General features: G+C 57.2%; 1 pseudogene; it reads left to right on the top strand.

The window, feature by feature from the left end:
• Window positions 1–20,205, top strand: part of LOC147091384 (uncharacterized) — a 112,937-nt pseudogene that overhangs the window by 28,724 nt on the left and 64,008 nt on the right.

Raw genomic sequence — 20,205 nt, 5'->3', positions numbered from 1 at the left:
AATAAAGAGTGCCGAGAGCGGGAGCAGTGGAATAAAGAGTGCCAAGGGCGGGAGCAGCGGAATAAAGAGTGCCGAGAGCAGGGGCAGCGGAATAAAGAGTGCCGAGAGCGGGAGCAGCGGAATAAAGAGCACCGAGAGCGGGAGCAGCGGAATAAAGAGGGTCGAGAGCGGTAGCCGCATTACAAAGAGTGCCGAGAGCGGGAGCCGCATTACAAAGAGTGTCGAGAGCGGGAGCCGCATTACAAAGAGTGCCGAGAGCGGGAGCAGCAGCACAAAGAGTGTCGAGAGTGGGAGCCGCATTACAAAGAGTGCCGAGAGTGGGAGCCGCATTACAAAGAGTGCCGAGCGCGGGAGCAGCGGAACAAAGAGTGCCGAGAGTAGGAGCAGCGGAACAAAGAGTGCCAAGAGTGGGAGCAGCGGAATAAAGAGTGCCGAGAGTGGGAGCAGTGGAATAAAGAGTGCCGAGAGCGGGAGCAGTGGAATAAAGAGTTCCGAGAGCGGGAGCCGCATTACAAAGAGTGCCGAGAGCGGGAGCCACATTATAAAGAGTGCCGAGTGCGGGAGCCGCATTCCAAAGAGTGTCGAGAGCGGGAGCCACATTACAAAGAGTGTCGAGAGCGGGAGCCACATTACAAAGAGCGCCGAGAGCGGGAGCCACATTACAAAGAGTGCCGAGAGCGGGAGCCACATTACAAAGAGTGCCGAGAGCGGGAGCCGCATTACAAAGAGTGCCGAGAGCGGGAGCCGCATTGCAAAGAGTGTCGAGAGCGGGAGCAGCATTACAAAGAGTGTCGAGAGCGGGAACCGCATTGCAAAGAGTGTCGAGAGCGTGAGCAGCATTACAAAGAGTGTCGAGAGCGGCAGCAGCGTTACAAAGAGTGCCAAGAGCGGGAGCAGCATTACAAAGAGTGTCGAGAGCGGGAGCCACATTAAAAAGAGTGCCGAGAGCGGGAGCCACATTACAAAGAGTGCCGAGAGCGGGAGCCGCATCACAAAGAGTGTCGAGAGCGGGAGCCGCATCACAAAGAGTGTCGAGAGCGGGAGCCACATTACAAAGAGTGCCGAGAGCGGGAGCCGCATTACAAAGAGAGTCGAGAGCTGGAGCAGCGGAATAAAGAGTGTCGAGAGCGGGAGCCACATTACAAAGACTGCCGAGAGCGGGAGCCGCATTAAAAAGAGTGTCGAGAGCGGGAGCCACATTACAAAGAGTGCCGAGAGCGGGAGCAGCATTACAAAGAGTGTCGAGAGTGGGAGCCGCATTACAAATAGTGTCGAGAGCGGGAGCAGCGGAATAAAGAGTGTCGAGAGTGGGAGCAGAGGAATAAAGTGTCGAAAGCGGGAGCAGCATTACAAAGAGCGCCAAGAGCGGAAGCAGCGGATTAAAGAGCGCCGAGAGTGGGAGCAGCTTAATAAAGTGTGTCGAGAGTGGGAGCAGTGGAACAAAGAGTGCCGAGAGTAGGAGCAGCGGCACAAAGATGGTCGAGCGCGGGAGGAGTGGAATAAAGAGTGTCGAGAGCGGGAGCAGCAGCACAAAGAGTGCCGAGAGCGGGAGCCGCATTACAAAGAGAGTCGAGAGCGGGAGCAGCGGAATAAAGAGTGTCGAGAGCGGGAGCCACATTACAAAGACTGCCGAGAGCGGGAGCCGCATTAAAAAGAGTGTCGAGAGCGGGAGCCACATTACAAAGAGTGCCGAGAGCGGGAGCAGCATTACAAAGAGTGTCGAGAGTGGGAGCCGCATTACAAATAGTGTCGAGAGCGGGAGCAGCGGAATAAAGAGTGTCGAGAGCGGGAGCAGAGGAATAAAGTGTCGAAAGCGGGAGCAGCATTACAAAGAGCGCCAAGAGCGGAAGCAGCGGATTAAAGAGCGCCGAGAGTGGGAGCAGCTTAATAAAGTGTGTCGAGAGCGGGAGCAGTGGAACAAAGAGTGCCGAGAGTAGGAGCAGCGGCACAAAGATGGTCGAGCGCGGGAGGAGTGGAATAAAGAGTGTCGAGAGCGGGAGCAGCAGCACAAAGAGTGCCGAGAGCGGGAGCCGCATTACAAAGAGTGCCGAGAGCGGGAGCAGCGGAACAAAGAGTGTCGAGAGCGGGAGCCAGATTAAAAAGAGTGTCGAGAGCGGGAGCCACATTACAAAGAGTGTCGAGAGCGGGAGCCGCATTACAAAGAGCGCCGAGAGCGGTAGCAGCATTACAAAGAGTGCCGAGAGCGGGAGCAGCATTACAAAGAGTGTCGAGAGCGGGAGCCACATTACAAAGAGTGCCGAGAGTGGAAGCCACATTACAAAGAGTGTCGAGAGCGGGAGCCACATTACAAAGAGTGCCGAGAGCGGGAGCAGCATTACAAAGAGTGTCGAGAGTGGGAGCCACATTACAAAGAATGTCGAGAGCGGGAGCCACATTACAAAGAGTGTCGAGAGCGGGAGCAGCATTACAAAGAGTGTCGAGAGCGGGAGCCACATTACAAAGAATGTCGAGAGCGGGAGCCACATTACAAAGAGTGTCGAGAGCGGGAGCAGCATTACAAAGAGTGTCGAGAGTGGGAGCAGCATTACAAAGAGTGCCGAGAGCGGGAGCCACATTACAAAGAGTGTCGAGAGCGGGAGTCGCATTACAAAGAGTGCCGAGAGTGGGAGCCACATTACAAAGAGTGCCGAGAGCGGGAGCAGCATTACAAAGAGTGCCGAGAGTGGGAGCCGCATTACAAAGAGTGCCGAGAGCGGGAGCCGCATTACAAAGAGTGTCGAGAGCGGGAGCCACATTACAAAGAGTGTCGAGAGCGGGAGCCGCATTACAAAGAGCGCCGAGAGCGGGAGCCACATTACAAAGAGTGCCGAGAGCGGGAGCCGCATTACAAAGAGTGCCGAGAGCGGGAGCAGCATTACAAAGAGTGCCGAGAGCGGGAGCAGCATTACAAAGAGTGCCGAGAGCGGCAGCCGCATTACAAAGAGTGTTGAGAGCGGGAGCCGCATTACAAAGAGTGTCGAGAGCGGGAGCAGCATTACAAAGGGCGCCAAGAGCGGAAGCAGCGGATTAAAGAGCGCAGAGAGTGGGAGCAGCTTAATAAAGAGTGTCGAAAGCGGGAGCAGTGGAACAAAGAGTGCCGAGAGTAGGAGCAGCGGCACAAAGAGTGTCGAGAGTGGGAGCCACATTACAAAGAATGTCGAGAGCGGGAGCCACATTACAAAGAGTGTCGAGAGCGGGAGCAGCATTACAAAGAGTGTCGAGAGCGGGAGCCACATTACAAAGAATGTCGAGAGCGGGAGCCACATTACAAAGAGTGTCGAGAGCGGGAGCAGCATTACAAAGAGTGTCGAGAGCGGGAGCAGCATTACAAAGAGTGTCGAGAGCGGGAGCCACATTACAAAGAATGTCGAGAGCGGGAGCCACATTACAAAGAGTGTCGAGAGCGGGAGCAGCATTACAAAGAGTGTCGAGAGCGGGAGCCACATTACAAAGAATGTCGAGAGCGGGAGCCACATTACAAAGAGTGTCGAGAGCGGGAGCAGCATTACAAAGAGTGTCGAGAGTGGGAGCAGCATTACAAAGAGTGCCGAGAGCGGGAGCCACATTACAAAGAGTGTCGAGAGCGGGAGTCGCATTACAAAGAGTGCCGAGAGTGGGAGCCACATTACAAAGAGTGCCGAGAGAGGGAGCAGCATTACAAAGAGTGCCGAGAGTGGGAGCCGCATTACAAAGAGTGCCGAGAGCGGGAGCCGCATTACAAAGAGTGTCGAGAGCGGGAGCCACATTACAAAGAGTGTCGAGAGCGGGAGCCGCATTACAAAGAGCGCCGAGAGCGGGAGCCACATTACAAAGAGTGCCGAGAGCGGGAGCCGCATTACAAAGAGTGCCGAGAGCGGGAGCAGCATTACAAAGAGTGCCGAGAGCGGGAGCAGCATTACAAAGAGTGCCGAGAGCGGCAGCCGCATTACAAAGAGTGTTGAGAGCGGGAGCCGCATTACAAAGAGTGTCGAGAGCGGGAGCAGCGCAGTAAAGAGTGTCGAGAGCGGGAGCAGCATTACAAAGGGCGCCAAGAGCGGAAGCAGCGGATTAAAGAGCGCAGAGAGTGGGAGCAGCTTAATAAAGAGTGTCGAAAGCGGGAGCAGTGGAACAAAGAGTGCCGAGAGTAGGAGCAGCGGCACAAAGAGTGTCGAGAGCGGGAGCAGTGGAATAAAGAGTGTCGAGAGCGGGAGCAGCGGTATAAAGAGCACCGAGAGTGGGAGCAGCAGCACAAAGATTGTCGAGAGTGGGAGCAGCGGCACAAAGAGTGTCGAGTGCGGGAGGAGTGGAATAAAAAGTGTCGAGAGCGGGAGCAGCGGAACAAAGAGCACCGAGAGCGGGAGCAGCATTACAAAGAGTGCCAACAGCGGGAGCAGCGGAACAAAGAGTGTCGAGAGCGGGAGCAGCGGAACAAAGAGCACCGAGAGCGGGAGCAGCAGCACAAAGAGCGCCGAGAGCGGGAGTAGCGGAATAAAGAGTGCCGAGAGCAGGAGCAGCAGAATAAAGAGCGCCGAGAGCGGGACCAGTGGAATAAAGAGCACCGAGAGCGGGAGCTGCGGAATAAAGAGTGCCGAGAGCAGGAGAAGCGGAATAAAGAGCGGCGAGAGCGGGAGCAGCGGAATAAAGAGCACCGAGAGCGGGAGCGGTGGAATAAAGTGTGCTGAGAGCGGGAGCAGCGGAATAAAGAGTGCCGAGAGTGGGAGCAGCGGAATAAAGAGCACCGAGAGCGGGAGCAGCAGAACAAAGAGTGTCGAGAGCGGGAGCAGCATCACAAACAGTGTCGAGAGTGGGAGCAGCAGCACAAAGAGTGCCGAGAGAGGGAGCAGCAGCACAAAGAGTGCTGAGAGCGGGAGCAGCAGCACAAAGAGTGCCGAGAGCGGGAGCAGCAGCACAAAGAGTGCCGAGAGCGGGAGCAGCAGCTCAAAGAGTGCCGAGAGCGGGAGCCGCATTACAAAGAGTGCCGAGAGCGGGGGCAGGAACAAAGAGTGCTGGGAGCAGGAGCAGCGGAGCAAAGAGTGCCGAGAGTGGGAGCAGCGGAATAAAGAGTGCCGAGCGCGGGAGCAGCGGAATAAAGAGTGCCGAGAGTGGGAGCAGCGGAATAAAAAGTGCCGAGAGCGGGAGCAGCGGAATAAAGAGTGCCGAGAGCAGGAGCAGCGGAATAAAGAGTGCCGAGAGTGGGAGCAGCGGAATAAAGAGTGCCGAGAGCGGGAGCAGCGGATTAAAGAGTGCCGAGATCAGGAGCAGTGGAATAAAGAGTGCCGAGAGCGGGAGCAGCGGAATAAAGAGTGCCGAGAGCGGGAGCAGCGGAATGAAGAGCGCCGAGAGTGGGAGCCACATTACAAAGAGTGTCGAGAGCGGGAGCAGCGGAATAAAGCGCGCCGAGAGTGGGAGCCACATTACAAAGAGTGTCGAGATCGGAAGCCGCATTACAAAGAGTGCCGAGAGCGGGAGCAGCGGAATAAAGAGCGCCGAGAGCGGGAGCCGCATTACAAAGAGTGCCGAGAGCGGGAGCCGCATTACAAAGAGCGCCGAGAGTGGGAGCCGCATTACAAAGGGTGCCGAGAGCGGGAGCAGCATTACAAAGAGTGCCGAGAGCGGGAGCCGCATTACAAAGAGCGCCGAGAGCGGGAGCCGCATTACAAAGAGTGCCGAGAGCGGTAGCAGCATTACAAAGAGGGTCGAGAGTGGGAGCCGCATTACAAAGAGTGACGAGAGCGGGAGCCACATTACAAAGCGCGCCGAGAGCGGGAGCCACATTACAAAGAGTGCCGAGAGCGGGAGCAGCATTACAAAGAGTGCCGAGAGCGGGAGCCGCATTACAAAGAGTACCGAGAGCGGGAGCCGCATTACAAAGAGAGTCGAGAGCGGGAGCCACATTACAAAGTGTGCCGAGAGCGGGAGCCGCATTACAAGGAGTGTCGAGAGTGGGAGCCACATTACAAAGAGTGCCGAGAGCGGGAGCCACATTACAAAGAGTGTCGAGAGCGGGAGCCGCATTACAAAGTGTGCCGAGAGCGGGAGCAGCATTACAAAGAGTGCTGAGAGCGGGAGCCGCATTACAAAGAGTGTTGAGAGCGGGAGCAGCGGAGTAAAGAGTGTCGAGAGCGGGAGCAGCATTACAAAGGGCGCCAAGAGCGGAAGCAGCGGATTAAAGAGCGCCGAGAGTGGGAGCAGCTTAATAAAGAGTGTCGAGAGCGGGAGCAGTGGAATAAAGAGTGTCGAGAGCGGGAGCAGCGGTATAAAGAGCACCGAGAGTGGGAGCAGCAGCACAAAGATTGTCGAGAGTGGGAGCAGCGGCACAAATAGCGTCGAGTGCAGGAGGAGTGGAATAAAGAGTGTCGAGAGCGGGAGCAGCGGAACAAAGAGCACCGAGAGCGGGAGCAGCATTACAAAGAGTGCCGAGAGCGGGAGCAGCAGAACAAAGAGTGTCGAGTGCGGGAGCAGCGGAACAAAGAGCACCGGGAGCGGGAGCAGCAGCACAGAGAGCGCCGAGAGCGGGAGTAGCAGAATAAAGAGTGCCGAGAGCAGGAGCAGCAGAATAAAGAGCGCCGAGAGCGGGACCAGTGGAATAAAGAGCACCGAGAGTGGGAGCTGCGGAATAAAGAGTGCCGAGAGCAGGAGAAGCGGAATAAAGAGCGGCGAGAGCGGGAGCAGCGGAATAAAGAGCACCGAGAGCGGGAGCAGTGGAATAAAGTGTGCCGAGAGCAGGAGCAGCGGAATAAAGAGTGCCGAGAGCGGGAGCAGCGGAATAAAGAGTGCCGAGAGTGGGAGCAGCAGCACAAAGCGTTTCGAGAGCGGGAGCAGCGGAATAAAGAGCACCGAGAGCGGGAGCAGCAGAACAAAGAGTGTCGAGAGCGGGAGCAGCATCACAAACAGTGTCGAGAGCGGGAGCAGCAGCACAAAGAGTGCCGAGAGCGGGAGCAGCAGCACAAAGAGTGCCGAGAGCGGGAGCAGCAGCACAAAGAGTGCCTAGAGCGGGAACAGCAGCACAAAGAGTGCCGAGAGCGGGAGCAGCAGCACAAAGAGTGCCGAGAGTGGGAGCCGCATTACAAAGAGTGCCAAGAGTGGGGGAAGTAACAAAGAGTGCCGGGAGAAGGAGCAGCGGAGCAAAGAGTGCCGAGAGTGGGAGCAGCGGAATAAAGAGTGCCGAGCGCGGGAGCAGCGGAATAAAGAGTGCCGAGAGCGGGAGCAGCGGAATAAAAAGTGCCGAGAGCGGGAGCAGCGGAATAAAGAGTGCCGAGAGCAGGAGCAGCGGAATAAAGAGTGCCGAGAGCGGGAGCAGCGGAATTAAGAGTGCCGAGAGCGAGAGCAGCGGAATAAAGAGTGCCGAGAGCAGGAGCAGCGGAATAAAGAGTGCCGAGAGCGGGAGCAGCGGAATAAAGAGTGTCGAGAGCAGGAGCAGCGGAATAAAGAGTGCCGAGAGCGGGAGCAGCGGAATTAAGAGTGCCGAGAGCGGGAGCAGCGGAATAAAGAGTGCCGAGAGCAGGAGCAGCGGAATAAAGAGTGCCGAGAGCGGGAGCAGCGGAATAAAGAGTGTCGAGAGCGGGAGCCGCATTACAAAGAGTGCCGAGAGCGGGAGCAGCGGAATAAAGTGCGCCGAGAGCGGGAGCCGCATTACAAAGAGTGCCGAGAGCAGTAGCCACATTACAAAGAGTGCCGAGAGCAGGAGCAGCATTACAAAGAGTGCCGAGAGTGGGAGCCGCATTACAAAGAGTGTCGAGAGCAGGAGCAGCATTACAAAGGGTGTCGAGAGAGGGAGCCGCATTACAAAGAGTGTCGAGAGTGGGAGCCGCATTACAACGAGTGACGAGAGCGGGAGCCACATTACAAAGCGCGCCGAGAGCGGGAGCCACATTACAAAGAGTGTCGAGAGCGGGAGCAGCATTACAAAGAGTGCCGAGAGCGGGAGCCGCATTTCAAAGAGCGCCGAGAGCGGGAGCCGCATTACAAAGAGTGTCGAGAGCGGGAGCCGCATTACAAAGAGTGTCGAGAGCGGGAGCCGCATTACAAAGAGTGTCGAGAGCGGGAGCCACATTACAAAGAGTGCCGAGAGCGGGAGCCGCATCACATAGAGTGCGGAGAGCGGGAGCCACATTACAAAGAGTGCCGAGAGCGGGAGCCACATTACAAAGAGTGCCGAGAGCGGGAGCCGCATTACAAAGAGTGCCGAGAGCGGGAGCAGCGGAATAAAGTGCGCCGAGAGCGGGAGCCGCATTACAAAGAGTGCCGAGAGCAGGAGCCACATTACAAAGAGTGCCGAGAGCGGGAGCAGCATTACAAAGAGTGCCGAGAGCGGGAGCCACATTACAAAGAGTGTCGAGAGCTGGAGCAGCATTACAAAGAGTGTCGAGTGTGGGAGCCGCATTACAAAGAGTGCCGAGAGCGGGAGCCACATTACAAAGCGCGCCGAGAGCGGGAGCCACATTACAAAGAGTGTCGAGAGTGGGAGCAGCATTACAAAGAGTGCCGAGAGCAGGAGCCGCATTACAAAGAGTGTCGAGTGCGGGAGCCACATAACAAAGTGTGCCGAGAGCGGGAGACACATTACAAAGAGTGTCGAGAGCGGGAGCCGCATTACAAAGAGTGTCGAGAGTGGGAGCCGCATTACAAAGAGTGTCGAGAGTGGGAGCCACATTACAAAGAGTGCCGAGAGCGGGAGCAGCATTACAAAGAGTGCCGAGTGCGGGAGCCACATTACAAAGAGTGCCGAGAGCGGAAGCCGCATTACAAAGAGTGCCGAGAGCGGGAGCAGCATTACAAAGAGTGCCGAGAGGGGGAGCCGCATTACAAAGAGCGCCGAGAGCGGGAGCCGCATTACAAAGAGTGTCGAGAGCGGGAGCCGCATTACAAAGAGTGTCGAGAGTGGGAGCCGCATTACAAAGAGTGTCGAGAGCCGGAGCCACATTACAAAGAGTGTCGAGAGTGGGAGCCGCATTACAAAGAGTGTCGAGAGCGGGAGCCACATTACAAAGAGTGCCGAGAGCGGGAGCCGCATTACAAAGAGTGCCGAGAGCGGGAGCCACATTACAAAGAGTGCCGAGAGTGGGAGCCACATTACAAAGAGTGCGGAGAGCGGGAGCCACATTACAAAGAGTGCCGAGAGCGGGAGCCACATTACAAAGAGTGCCGAGAGCGGGAGCCGCATTACAAAGAGTGCCGAGAGCGGGAGCCGCATTACAAAGAGTGCCGAGAGCGGGAGCCACATTAGAAAGAGTGCCGAGAGCGGGAGCCGCATTACAAAGAGCGCTGAGAGCGGGAGCCACATTATAAAGAGTGCCGAGAGCGGGAGCCACATTACAAAGGGCGCCGAGAGCGGGAGCCGCATTACAAAGAGCGCCGAGAGCGGGAGCCGCATTACAAAGAGCGCCGAGAGCGGGAGCCACATTACAAAGAGTGTCGAGAGTGGGAGCAGCATTACAAAGAGTGCCGAGAGCAGGAGCCGCATTACAAAGAGTGTCGAGTGCGGGAGCCACATAACAAAGTGCGCCGAGAGCGGGAGCCGCATTACAAAGAGCGCCGAGAGCGGGAGCCACATTATAAAGAGTGTCGAGAGCGGGAGCCGCATTACAAAGAGCGCCGAGAGCGGGAGCCACGTTACAAAGAGTGCCGAGAGCGGGAGCAGCATTACAAAGAGCGCCGAGAGCGGGAGCCGCATTACAAAGAGTGCCGAGAGCGGGAGCAGCATTACAAAGAGTGCCGAGAGCGGGAGCCGCTTTACAAAGAGTGCCGAGAGCGGGAGCCACATTACAAAGAGTGTCGAGAGCGGGAGCAGCATTACAAAGAGTGCCGAGAGCGGGAGCCACATTACAAAGAGTGTCGAGAGCGGGAGCCGCATTACAAAGAGCGCCGAGAGCGGGAGCCACATTACAAAGAGTGCCGAGAGCGGGAGCCGCATTACAAAGAGTGCCGAGAGCGGGAGCCGCATTACAAAGAGTGCCGAGAGCGGGAGCAGCGGAACAAAGAGCACCGAGAGCGGGAGCAGCAGCACAAAGAGCGCCGAGAGCGGGAGTAGCGGAATAAAGAGTGCCGAGAGCAGGAGCAGCAGAATAAAGAGCGCCGAGAGCGGGACCAGCGGAATAAAGAGCACCGAGAGCGGGAGCTGCGGAATAAAGAGTGCCGAGAGCAGGAGAAGCGGAATAAAGAGCGGCGAGAGCGGGAGCAGCGGAATAAAGAGCACCGAGAGCAGGAGCGGTGGAATAAAGTGTGCCGAGAGCAGGAGCAGCGGAATAAAGAGTGCCGAGAGCGGGAGCAGCGGAATAAAGAGCATCGAGAGCGGGAGCAGCAGAACAAAGAGTGTCGAGAGCGGGAGCATCATCACAAACAGTGTCGAGAGCGGGAGCAGCAGCACAAAGATTGCCGAGAGCGGGAGCAGCAGCACAAAGAGTGCCGAGAGCGGGAGCAGCAGCACAAAGAGTGCCGAGAGCGGGAGCAGCAGCATAAAGAGTGCCGAGAGCGGGAGCAGCAGCACAAAGAGTGCCGAGAGCGGGAGCCGCATTACAAAGAGTGCCGAGAGCGGGGGCAGGAACAAAGAGTGCCGGGAGCAGGAGCAGCGGAGCAAAGAGTGCCGAGAGTGGGAGCAGCGGAATAAAGAGTGCCGAGCGCGGGAGCAGCAGAATAAAGAGTGCCGAGAGCGGGAGCAGCGGAATAAAGAGTGCCGAGAGCGGGAGCAGCGGAATAAAGAGTGCCGAGAGCGGGAGCAGTGGATTAAAGAGTGCCGAGATCAGGAGCAGCGGAATAAAGAGTGCCGAGAGCGGGAGCAGCGGAATAAAGAGTGCCGAGAGCGGGAGCAGCGGAATGAAGAGCGCCGAGAGTGGGAGCCACATTACAAAGAGTGTCGAGAGCGGGAGCAGCAGAATAAAGCGCGCCGAGAGTGGGAGCCACATTACAAAGAGTGTCGAGATCGGGAGCCGCATTACAAAAAGTGCCGAGACCGGGAGCAGCGTTAAAAAGAGTGCCGAGAGCGGGAGCAGCGGAATAAAGAGCGCCGAGAGCGGGAGCCGCATTACAAAGTGTGCCGAGAGCGGGAGCCGCATTTCAAGGAGTGTCGAGAGTGGGAGCCACATTACAAAGAGTGCTGAGAGCCGGAGCCTCATTACAAAGAGTGTCGAGAGCGGGAGCTGCATTACAAAGTGTGCCGAGAGCGGGAGCAGCATTACAAAGAGTGCTGAGAGCGGGAGCCGCATTACAAAGAGTGTTGAGAGCGGGAGCCGCATTACAAAGAGTGTCGAGAGCGGGAGCAGCGGAGTAAAGAGTGTCGAGAGCGGGAGCAGCATTACAAAGGGCGCCAAGAGCGGAAGCAGCGGATTAAAGAGCGCCGAGAGTGGGAGCAGCTTAATAAAGAGTTTCGAGAGCGGGAGCAGTGGAACAAAGAGTGCCGAGAGTAGGAGCAGCGGCACAAAGAGTGTCGAGAGCGGGAGCAGTGGAATAAAGAGTGTCGAGAGCGGGAGCAGCGGAGTAAAGAGTGTCGAGAGCGGGAGCAGCATTACAAAGGGCGCCAAGAGCGGAAGCAGCGGATTAAAGAGCGCCGAGAGTGGGAGCAGCTTAACAAAGAGTGTCGAGAGCGGGAGCAGTGGAATAAAGAGTGCCGAGAGCGGGAGCAGCGGAATAAAGAGTGCCGAGAGTGGGAGCAGCAGCACAAAGCGTTTCGAGAGCGGGAGCAGCGGAATAAAGAGCACCGAGAGCGGGAGCAGCAGAACAAAGAGTGTCGAGAGCGGGAGCAGCATCACAAACAGTGTCGAGAGCGGGAGCAGCAGCACAAAGAGTGCCGAGAGCGGGAGCAGCAGCACAAAGAGTGCCGAGAGCGGGAGCAGCAGCACAAAGAGTGCCTAGAGCGGGAGCAGCAGCACAAAGAGTGCCGAGAGCGGGAGCAGCAGCACAAAGAGTGCAGAGAGCGGGAGCCGCATTACAAAGAGTGCCGAGAGCGGGGGCAGGAACAAAGAGTGCCAGGAGCAGGAGAAGCGGAGCAAAGAGTGCCGAGAGTGGGAGCAGCGGAATAAAGAGTGCCGAGCGCGGGAGCAGCAGAATAAAGAGTGCCGAGAGCGGGAGCAGCGGAATAAAAAGTGCCGAGAGCGGGAGCAGCGGAATAAAGAGTGCCGAGAGCAGGAGCAGTGGAATAAAGAGTGCCGAGAGCGGGAGCAGCGGAATTAAGAGTGCCGAGAGCGGGAGCAGCGGAATAAAGAGTGCCGAGAGCAGGAGCAGCGGAATAAAGAGTGCCGAGAGCGGGAGCAGCGGAATAAAGAGTGTCGAGAGCGGGAGCCGCATTACAAAGAGTGCCGAGAGCGGGAGCAGTGGAATAAAGTGCGCCGAGAGCGGGAGCCGCATTACAAAGAGTGCCGAGAGCGGGAGCAGCATTACAAAGAGTGCCGAGAGCGGGAGCCGCATTACAAAGAGTGTCGAGAGCGGGAGCAGCATTACAAAGGGTGTCGAGAGCGGGAGCCGCATTACAAAGAGTGTCGAGAGTGGGAGCCGCATTACAAAGAGTGACGAGAGCGGGAGCCACATTACAAAGCGCGCTGAGAGCGGGAGCCACATTACAAAGCGTGTCGAGAGTGGGAGCAGCATTACAAAGAGTGCCGAGAGCGGGAGCAGCATTACAAAGAGTGCAGAGAGCGGGAGCCTCATTACAAAGAGTGTCGAGAGCGGGAGCCACATTACAAAGTGTGCCGAGAGCGGGAGCCACATTACAAAGAGTGTCGAGAGCGGAAGCCGCATTACAAAGAGTGTCGAGAGTGGGAGCCGCATTACAAAGAGTGTCGAGAGTGGGAGGCACATTACAAAGAGTGCCGAGAGCGGGAGCAGCATTACAAAGAGTGCCGAGAGCGGGAGCCACATTACAAAGAGTGCCGAGAGCGGAAGCCGCATTACAAAGAGTGCCGAGAGCGGGAGCAGCATTACAAAGAGTGCCGAGAGCGGGAGCCGCATTACAAAGAGTGTCGAGAGCGGGAGCCGCATTACAAAGAGTGTCGAGAGCGGGAGCCACATTACAAAGAGTGTCGAGAGCGGGAGCCGCATTACAAAGAGTGTAGAGAGCGGGAGCCGCATTACAAAGAGTGTCGAGAGCGGGAGCCACATTACAAAGAGTGCCGAGAGCGGGAGCCGCAATACAAAGAGTGCCGAGAGCGGGAGCCACATTACAAAGAGTGCCGAGAGCGGGAGCCGCATTACATAGAGTGCGGAGAGCGGGAGCCACATTACAAAGAGTGCCGAGAGCGGGAGCCACATTACAAAGAGTGCCGAGAGCGGGAGCCGCATTACAAAGAGTGCCGAGAGCGGGAGCCGCATTACAAAGAGTGCCGAGAGCGGGAGCCACATTACAAAGAGTGCCGAGAGTGGGAGCAGCGGAATAAAGCAAGCCGAGAGCGATAGCCACATTACAAAGGGCGCCGAGAGTGGGAGCCGCATTACAAAGAGCGCCGAGAGCGGGAGCCACATTACAAAGAGCGCCGAGAGCGGGAGCCACATTACAAAGGGCGCCGAGAGCGGGAGCCGCATTACAAAGAGTGTCGAGAGCGGGAGCCGCATTACAAAGAGCGCCGAGAGCGGGAGCCACGTTACAAAGAGTGCCGAGAGCGGGAGCCGCATTACAAAGAGTGCCGAGAGCGGGAGCCGCATTACAAAGAGTGCCGAGAGCGGGAGCCGCATTACAAAGAGTGTCGAGAGCGGGAGCCGCATTACAAAGAGTGCCGAGAGCGGGAGCCACATTACAAAGAGTGCCGAGAGCGGGAGCCGCATTACAAAGAGTGCCGAGAGCGGGAGCCGCATTACAAAGAGTGTCGAGAGCGGGAGCCGCATTACAAAGAGCGCCGAGAGCGGGAGCCGCATTACAAAGAGCGCCGAGAGCGGGAGCCACGTTACAAAGAGTGCCGAGAGCGGGAGCCGCATTACAAAGAGTGTCGAGAGCGGGAGCCGCATTACAAAGAGTGCCGAGAGCGGGAGCCACATTACAAAGAGTGCCGAGAGCGGGAGCCGCATTACAAAGAGTGCCGAGAGCGGGAGCCGCATTACAAAGAGTGTCGAGAGCGGGAGCCGCATTACAAAGAGTGCCGAGAGCGGGAGCAGCATTACAAAGAGTGCCGAGAGCGGGAGCCTCATTACAAAGAGTGTCGAGAGCGGGAGCCACATTACAAAGTGTGCCGAGAGCGGGAGCCACATTACAAAGAGTGTCGAGAGCGGAAGCCGCATTACAAAGAGTGTCGAGAGTGGGAGCCGCATTACAAAGAGTGTCGAGAGTGGGAGGCACATTACAAAGAGTGCCGAGAGCGGGAGCAGCATTACAAAGAGTGCCGAGAGCGGGAGCCACATTACAAAGAGTGCCGAGAGCGGAAGCCGCATTACAAAGAGTGCCGAGAGCGGGAGCAGCATTACAAAGAGTGCCGAGAGCGGGAGCCGCATTACAAAGAGTGTCGAGAGCGGGAGCCGCATTACAAAGAGTGTCGAGAGCGGGAGCCACATTACAAAGAGTGTCGAGAGCGGGAGCCGCATTACAAAGAGTGTAGAGAGCGGGAGCCGCATTACAAAGAGTGTCGAGAGCGGGAGCCACATTACAAAGAGTGCCGAGAGCGGGAGCCGCAATACAAAGAGTGCCGAGAGCGGGAGCCACATTACAAAGAGTGCCGAGAGCGGGAGCCGCATTACATAGAGTGCGGAGAGCGGGAGCCACATTACAAAGAGTGCCGAGAGCGGGAGCCACATTACAAAGAGTGCCGAGAGCGGGAGCCGCATTACAAAGAGTGCCGAGAGCGGGAGCCGCATTACAAAGAGTGCCGAGAGCGGGAGCCACATTACAAAGAGTGCCGAGAGTGGGAGCAGCGGAATAAAGCAAGCCGAGAGCGATAGCCACATTACAAAGGGCGCCGAGAGTGGGAGCCGCATTACAAAGAGCGCCGAGAGCGGGAGCCACATTACAAAGAGCGCCGAGAGCGGGAGCCACATTACAAAGGGCGCCGAGAGCGGGAGCCGCATTACAAAGAGTGTCGAGAGCGGGAGCCGCATTACAAAGAGCGCCGAGAGCGGGAGCCACGTTACAAAGAGTGCCGAGAGCGGGAGCCGCATTACAAAGAGTGCCGAGAGCGGGAGCCGCATTACAAAGAGTGCCGAGAGCGGGAGCCGCATTACAAAGAGTGTCGAGAGCGGGAGCCGCATTACAAAGAGTGCCGAGAGCGGGAGCCACATTACAAAGAGTGCCGAGAGCGGGAGCCGCATTACAAAGAGTGCCGAGAGCGGGAGCCGCATTACAAAGAGTGTCGAGAGCGGGAGCCGCATTACAAAGAGCGCCGAGAGCGGGAGCCACGTTACAAAGAGTGCCGAGAGCGGGAGCCGCATTACAAAGAGTGCCGAGAGCGGGAGCCGCATTACAAAGAGTGCCGAGAGCGGGAGCCGCATTACAAAGAGGGTCGAGAGCGGGAGCCGCATTACAAAGAGTGTCGAGAGCGGGAGCCGCATTACAAAGAGTGTCGAGAGCGGGAGCCGCATTACAAAGAGTGTTGAGAGCGGGAGCCGCATTACAAAGAGTGTCGAGAGCGGGAGCCGCATTACAAAGATTGCCGAGAGCGGGAGCCACATTACAAAGAGTGCCGAGAGCGGGAGCCGCATTACAAAGAGTGTCGAGAGCGGGAGCCACATTACAAAGAGTGCCGAGAGCGGGAGCAGCATTACAAAGAGTGCCGAGAGCGGGAGCCACATTACAAAGAGTGTCGAGAGCGGGAGCCGCATTACAAAGAGTGTCGAGAGCGGGAGCCCCATTACAAAGAGTGTCGAGAGCGGGAGCAGCATTACAAAGAGTGTCGAGAGTTGGAGCCACATTACAAAGAGCGCCGAGAGCGGGAGCAGCGGATTAAAGAGCGCCAAGAGTGGGAGAAACGGAATAAAGAGTGTTGAGAGCGGGAGCAGTGGAATAAAGAGTGTCGAGAGCGGGAGCCGCATTACAAAGAGTGTCGAGAGCGGGAGCCACATTACAAAGAGTGTCGAGAGTGGGAGCCGCATTACAAAGAGTGCCGAGAGCGGGAGCCGCATTACAAAGAGTGCCGAGAGCGGGAGCCGCATTACAAAGAGTGCCGAGAGCGGGAGCCACATTACAAAGAGTGCCGAGAGCGGGAGCCACATTACATAGAGTGCCGAGAGCGGGAGCCACATTACAAAGAGTGCCGAGAGCGGGAGCTACAATACAAAGAGTGCCGAGAGCGGGAGCCACATTACAAAGAGTGCCGAGAGCGGGAGCTGCATTACAAAGAGTGTCGAGAGTGGGAGCAGAGGAATAAAGAGTGTCGCGTGCGGGAGCAGCATTACAAAGAGCGCCGAGAGCGGGAGCAGCGGATTAAAGAGCGCCAAGAGTGGGAGCAACGGAATAAAGAGTGTTGTGGAATAAAGAGTGTCGAGAGCGGGAGCCGCATTACAAAGAGTGTCGAGAGCGGGAGCCACATTACAAAGAGTGCCGAGAGTGGGAGCCGCATTACAAAGAGTGTCGAGAGCGGGAGCCGCATTACAAAGAGTGCCGACAGCGGGAGCCGCATTACATAGAGTGCCGAGAGCGGGAGCCACATTACAAAGAGTGTCGAGAGCGGGAGCCGCATTACAAAAAGTGCCGAGAGCGGGAGCAGCATTACAAAGAGTGCTGAGAGCGGGAGCCGCATTACAAAGAGTGCCGAGAGCGGGAGCCGCATTACAAAGAGTGCCGAGAGCGGGAGCCGCATTACAAAGAGTGCCGAGAGCGGGAGCCGCATTACAAAGAGTGCCGAGAGTGGGAGCAGCGGAATAAAGCAAGCCGAGAGTGGGAGCCGCATTAGAAAGAGTGCCGAGAGCAGGAGCAGCATTACAAAGAGTGTCGAGAGCGGGAGCCACATTACAAAGAGTGTCGAGAGTAGGAGCCACATTACAAATTGTGTCGAGAGCGGGAGCCGCATTACAAAGAGTGTCGAGAGTGGGAGCAGAGGAATAAAGAGTGTCGAGTGCGGGAGCAGCATTACAAAGACCGCCGAGAGCGGGAGCAGCGGATTAAAGAGCGCCAAGTGTGGGAGCAACGGAATAAAGAGTGTTGAGAGCGGGAGCAGTGGAATAAAGAGTGTCGAGAGCGGGAGCAGCGGTATAAAGAGCACCGAGAGTGGGAGCAGCAGCACAAAGATTGTTGAGAGTGGGAGCAGTGGAACAAGGAGTGCCGAGAGTAGGAGCAGCGGCACAAAGAGTGTCGTGAGCGGGAGGAGTGGAATAAAGAGTGTCGAGAGCGGGAGCAGCAGCACAAAGAGTGTCGAGAGCGGGAGCAGCGGAATAAAGAGCGCCGAGAGCGGGAGGAGTGGAAAAAAGAGCACCGACAGTGGGAGCAGCAGCACAAAGAGTGTCGAGAGCGGGAGCAGCAGCACAAAGAGTGCCAAGAGCGGGAGCAGCAGCATAAAGAGTGCCGAGAGCAGGAGCAGCAGCACAAAGAGTTTCGAGAGCGGGAGCAGCGGAATAAAAAGCACCAAGAGCGGGAGCAACAGCACAAAGAGTGTCGAGAGCGGGAGCAGCGGAACAAAGAGTGCCGAGAGTGGGAGCAGCGGAATAAAGAGTGCCGAGAGCGGGAGCAGCGGAATAAAGAGTGCCGAGAGCGGGAGCAGCGGAATAAAGAGTGCCGAGAGCGGGAGCAGCGGAATAAAGAGTGCCGAGAGCAGGAGCAGCGGAATAAAGAGTGCCGAGAGCGGGAGCAGCGGAATAAAGAGTGCCGAGAGTGGGAGCAGCGGAATAAAGAGTGCCGAGAGCAGGAGCAGCGGAATAAACAGTGCCGAGAGCGGGAGCAGCGGAATAAAGAGTGCCGAGAGCGGGAGCAGCGGAATAAAGAGCGCCGAGAGCGGGAGCCGCATTACAAAGAGTGCGGAGAGCGGGAGCCGCATTACAAAGAGCGCCGAGAGTGGGAGCCGCATTACAAAGGGTGCAGAGAGCGGGAGCAGCATTACAAAGAGTGCCGAGAGCGGGAGCCGCATTACAAAGAGTGCCGAGAGCGGGAGCAGCATTACAAAGAGCGCCGAGAGCGGGAGCCGCATTACAAAGAGTGCCGAGAGCGGGAGCCACATTACAAAGTGTGCCGAGAGCGGGAGCCGCATTACAAGGAGTGTCGAGAGTGGGAGCCACATTACAAAGAGTGCCGAGAGCAGGAGCCGCATTACAAAGAGTGTCGAGAGCGGGAGCCGCATTACAAAGTGTGCCGAGAGCGGGAGCAGCATTACAAAGAGTGCTGAGAGCGGGAGCCGCATTACAAAGAGTGTTGAGAGCGGGAGCCGCATTACAAAGAGTGTCAAGAGCGGGAGCAGCGGAGTAAAGAGTGTCGAGAGCGGGAGCAGCATTACAAAGGGCGCCAAGAGCGGAAGCAGCGGATTAAAGAGCGCCGAGAGTGGGAGCAGCTTAATAAAGAGTGTCGAGAGCGGGAGCAGTGGAGCAAAGAGTGCCGAGAGTAGGAGCAGCGGCACAAAGAGTTTCGAGAGCGGGAGCAGTGGAATAAAGAGTGTCGAGAGCGGGAGCAGCGGTATAAAGAGCACCGAGAGTGGGAGCAGCAGCACAAAGATTGTCGAGAGTGGGACCAGCGGCACAAAGAGTGTCGAGTGCGGGAGGAGTGGAATAAAGAGTGTCGAGAGCGGGAGCAGCGGAACAAAGAGCACCGAGAGCGGGAGCAGCGGAACAAAGAGCACCGAGAGCGGGAGCAGCAGCACAAAGAGCGCCGAGAGCGGGAGTAGCAGAATAAAGAGTGCCGAGAGCAGGAGCAGCAGAATAAAGAGCGCCGAGAGCGGGACCAGCGGAATAAAGAGCACCGAGAGTGGGAGCTGCGGAATAAAGAGTGCCGAGAGCAGGAAAAGCGGAAGAAAGAGCGGCGAGAGCGGGAGCAGTGGAATAAAGAGCACCGAGAGCGGGAGCAGTGGAATAAAGTGTGCCGAGAGCAGGAGCAGCGGAATAAAGAGTGCCGAGAGCGGGAGCAGCGGAATAAAGAGTGCCGAGAGTGGGAGCAGCAGCACAAAGCGTTTCGAGAGCGGGAGCAGCGGAATAAAGAGCACCGAGAGCGGGAGCAGCAGAACAAAGAGTGTCGAGAGCGGGAGCATCATCACAAACAGTGTCGAGAGCGGGAGCAGCAGCACAAAGAGTGCCGAGAGCGGGAGCAGCAGCACAAAGAGTGCCGAGAGCGGGAGCAGCAGCACAAAGAGTGCCTAGAGCGGGAGCAGCAGCACAAAGAGTGCCGAGGGCGGGAGCAGCAGCACAAAGAGTGCCGAGAGCGGGAGCCGCATTACAAAGAGTGCCGAGAGCGGGGGCAGGAACAAAGAGTGGCGGGAGCAGGAGCAGCGGAGCAAAGAGTGCCGAGAGTGGGAGCAGCGGAATAAAGAGTGCCGAGCGCGGGAGCAGCGGAATAAAGAGTGCCGAGAGCGGGAGCAGCGGAATAAAAAGTGCCGAGAGCGGGAGCAGCGGACTAAAGAGTGCCGAGAGCAGGAGCAGCGGAATAAAGAGTGCCGAGAGCGGGAGCAGCGGAATTAAGAGTGCCGAGAGCGGGAGCAGCGGAATAAAGAGTGCCAAGAGCAGGAGCAGCGGAATAAAGAGTGCCGAGAGCGGGAGCAGCGGAATAAAGAGTGTCGAGAGCGGGAGCCGCATTACAAAGAGTGCCGAGAGCGGGAGCAGCGGAATAAAGTGCACCGAGAGCGGGAGCCGCATTACAAAGAGTGCCGAGAGCAGGAGCCACATTACAAAGAGTGCCGAGAGCGGGAGCAGCATTACAAAGAGTGCCGAGAGTGGGAGCCGCATTACAAAGAGTGTCGAGAGCGGGAGCAGCATTACAAAGGGTGTCGAGAGCGGGAGCCGCATTACAAAGAGTGTCGAGAGTGGGAGCCACATTACAAAGAGCGCCGAGAGCGGGAGCCACATTACAAAGGGCGCCGAGAGCGGGAGCCGCATTACAAAGAGTGCCGAGAGCGGGAGCCGCATGACAAAGAGTGCCGAGAGCGGGAGCCGCATTACAAAGAGTGTCGAGAGTGGGAGCAACATAACAAAGAGTGTCGAGAGTGGGAGCCACATTACAAAGAGTGTCGAGAGCGGGAGCAGCATTACAAAGAGTGTCGAGAGTGGGAGCCGCATTACAAAGAGTGTCGAGAGCGGGAGCCGCATTACAAAGAGTGTCGAGAGCGGGAGCCGCATTACAAAGAGTGTCGAGAGCGGGAGCCGCATTACAAAGAGTGCCGAGAGCGGGAGCCGCATTACAAAGAGTGT

The sequence above is a fragment of the Somniosus microcephalus genome, unplaced genomic scaffold (assembly GCF_052327205.1).
Source record: "Somniosus microcephalus isolate GS21.2 unplaced genomic scaffold, FLI_Smic_1.0 unresolved_chr3, whole genome shotgun sequence".
NCBI lineage: Eukaryota > Metazoa > Chordata > Chondrichthyes > Squaliformes > Somniosidae > Somniosus > Somniosus microcephalus.
This window is presented reverse-complemented; position numbering and strand designations above follow the sequence as displayed.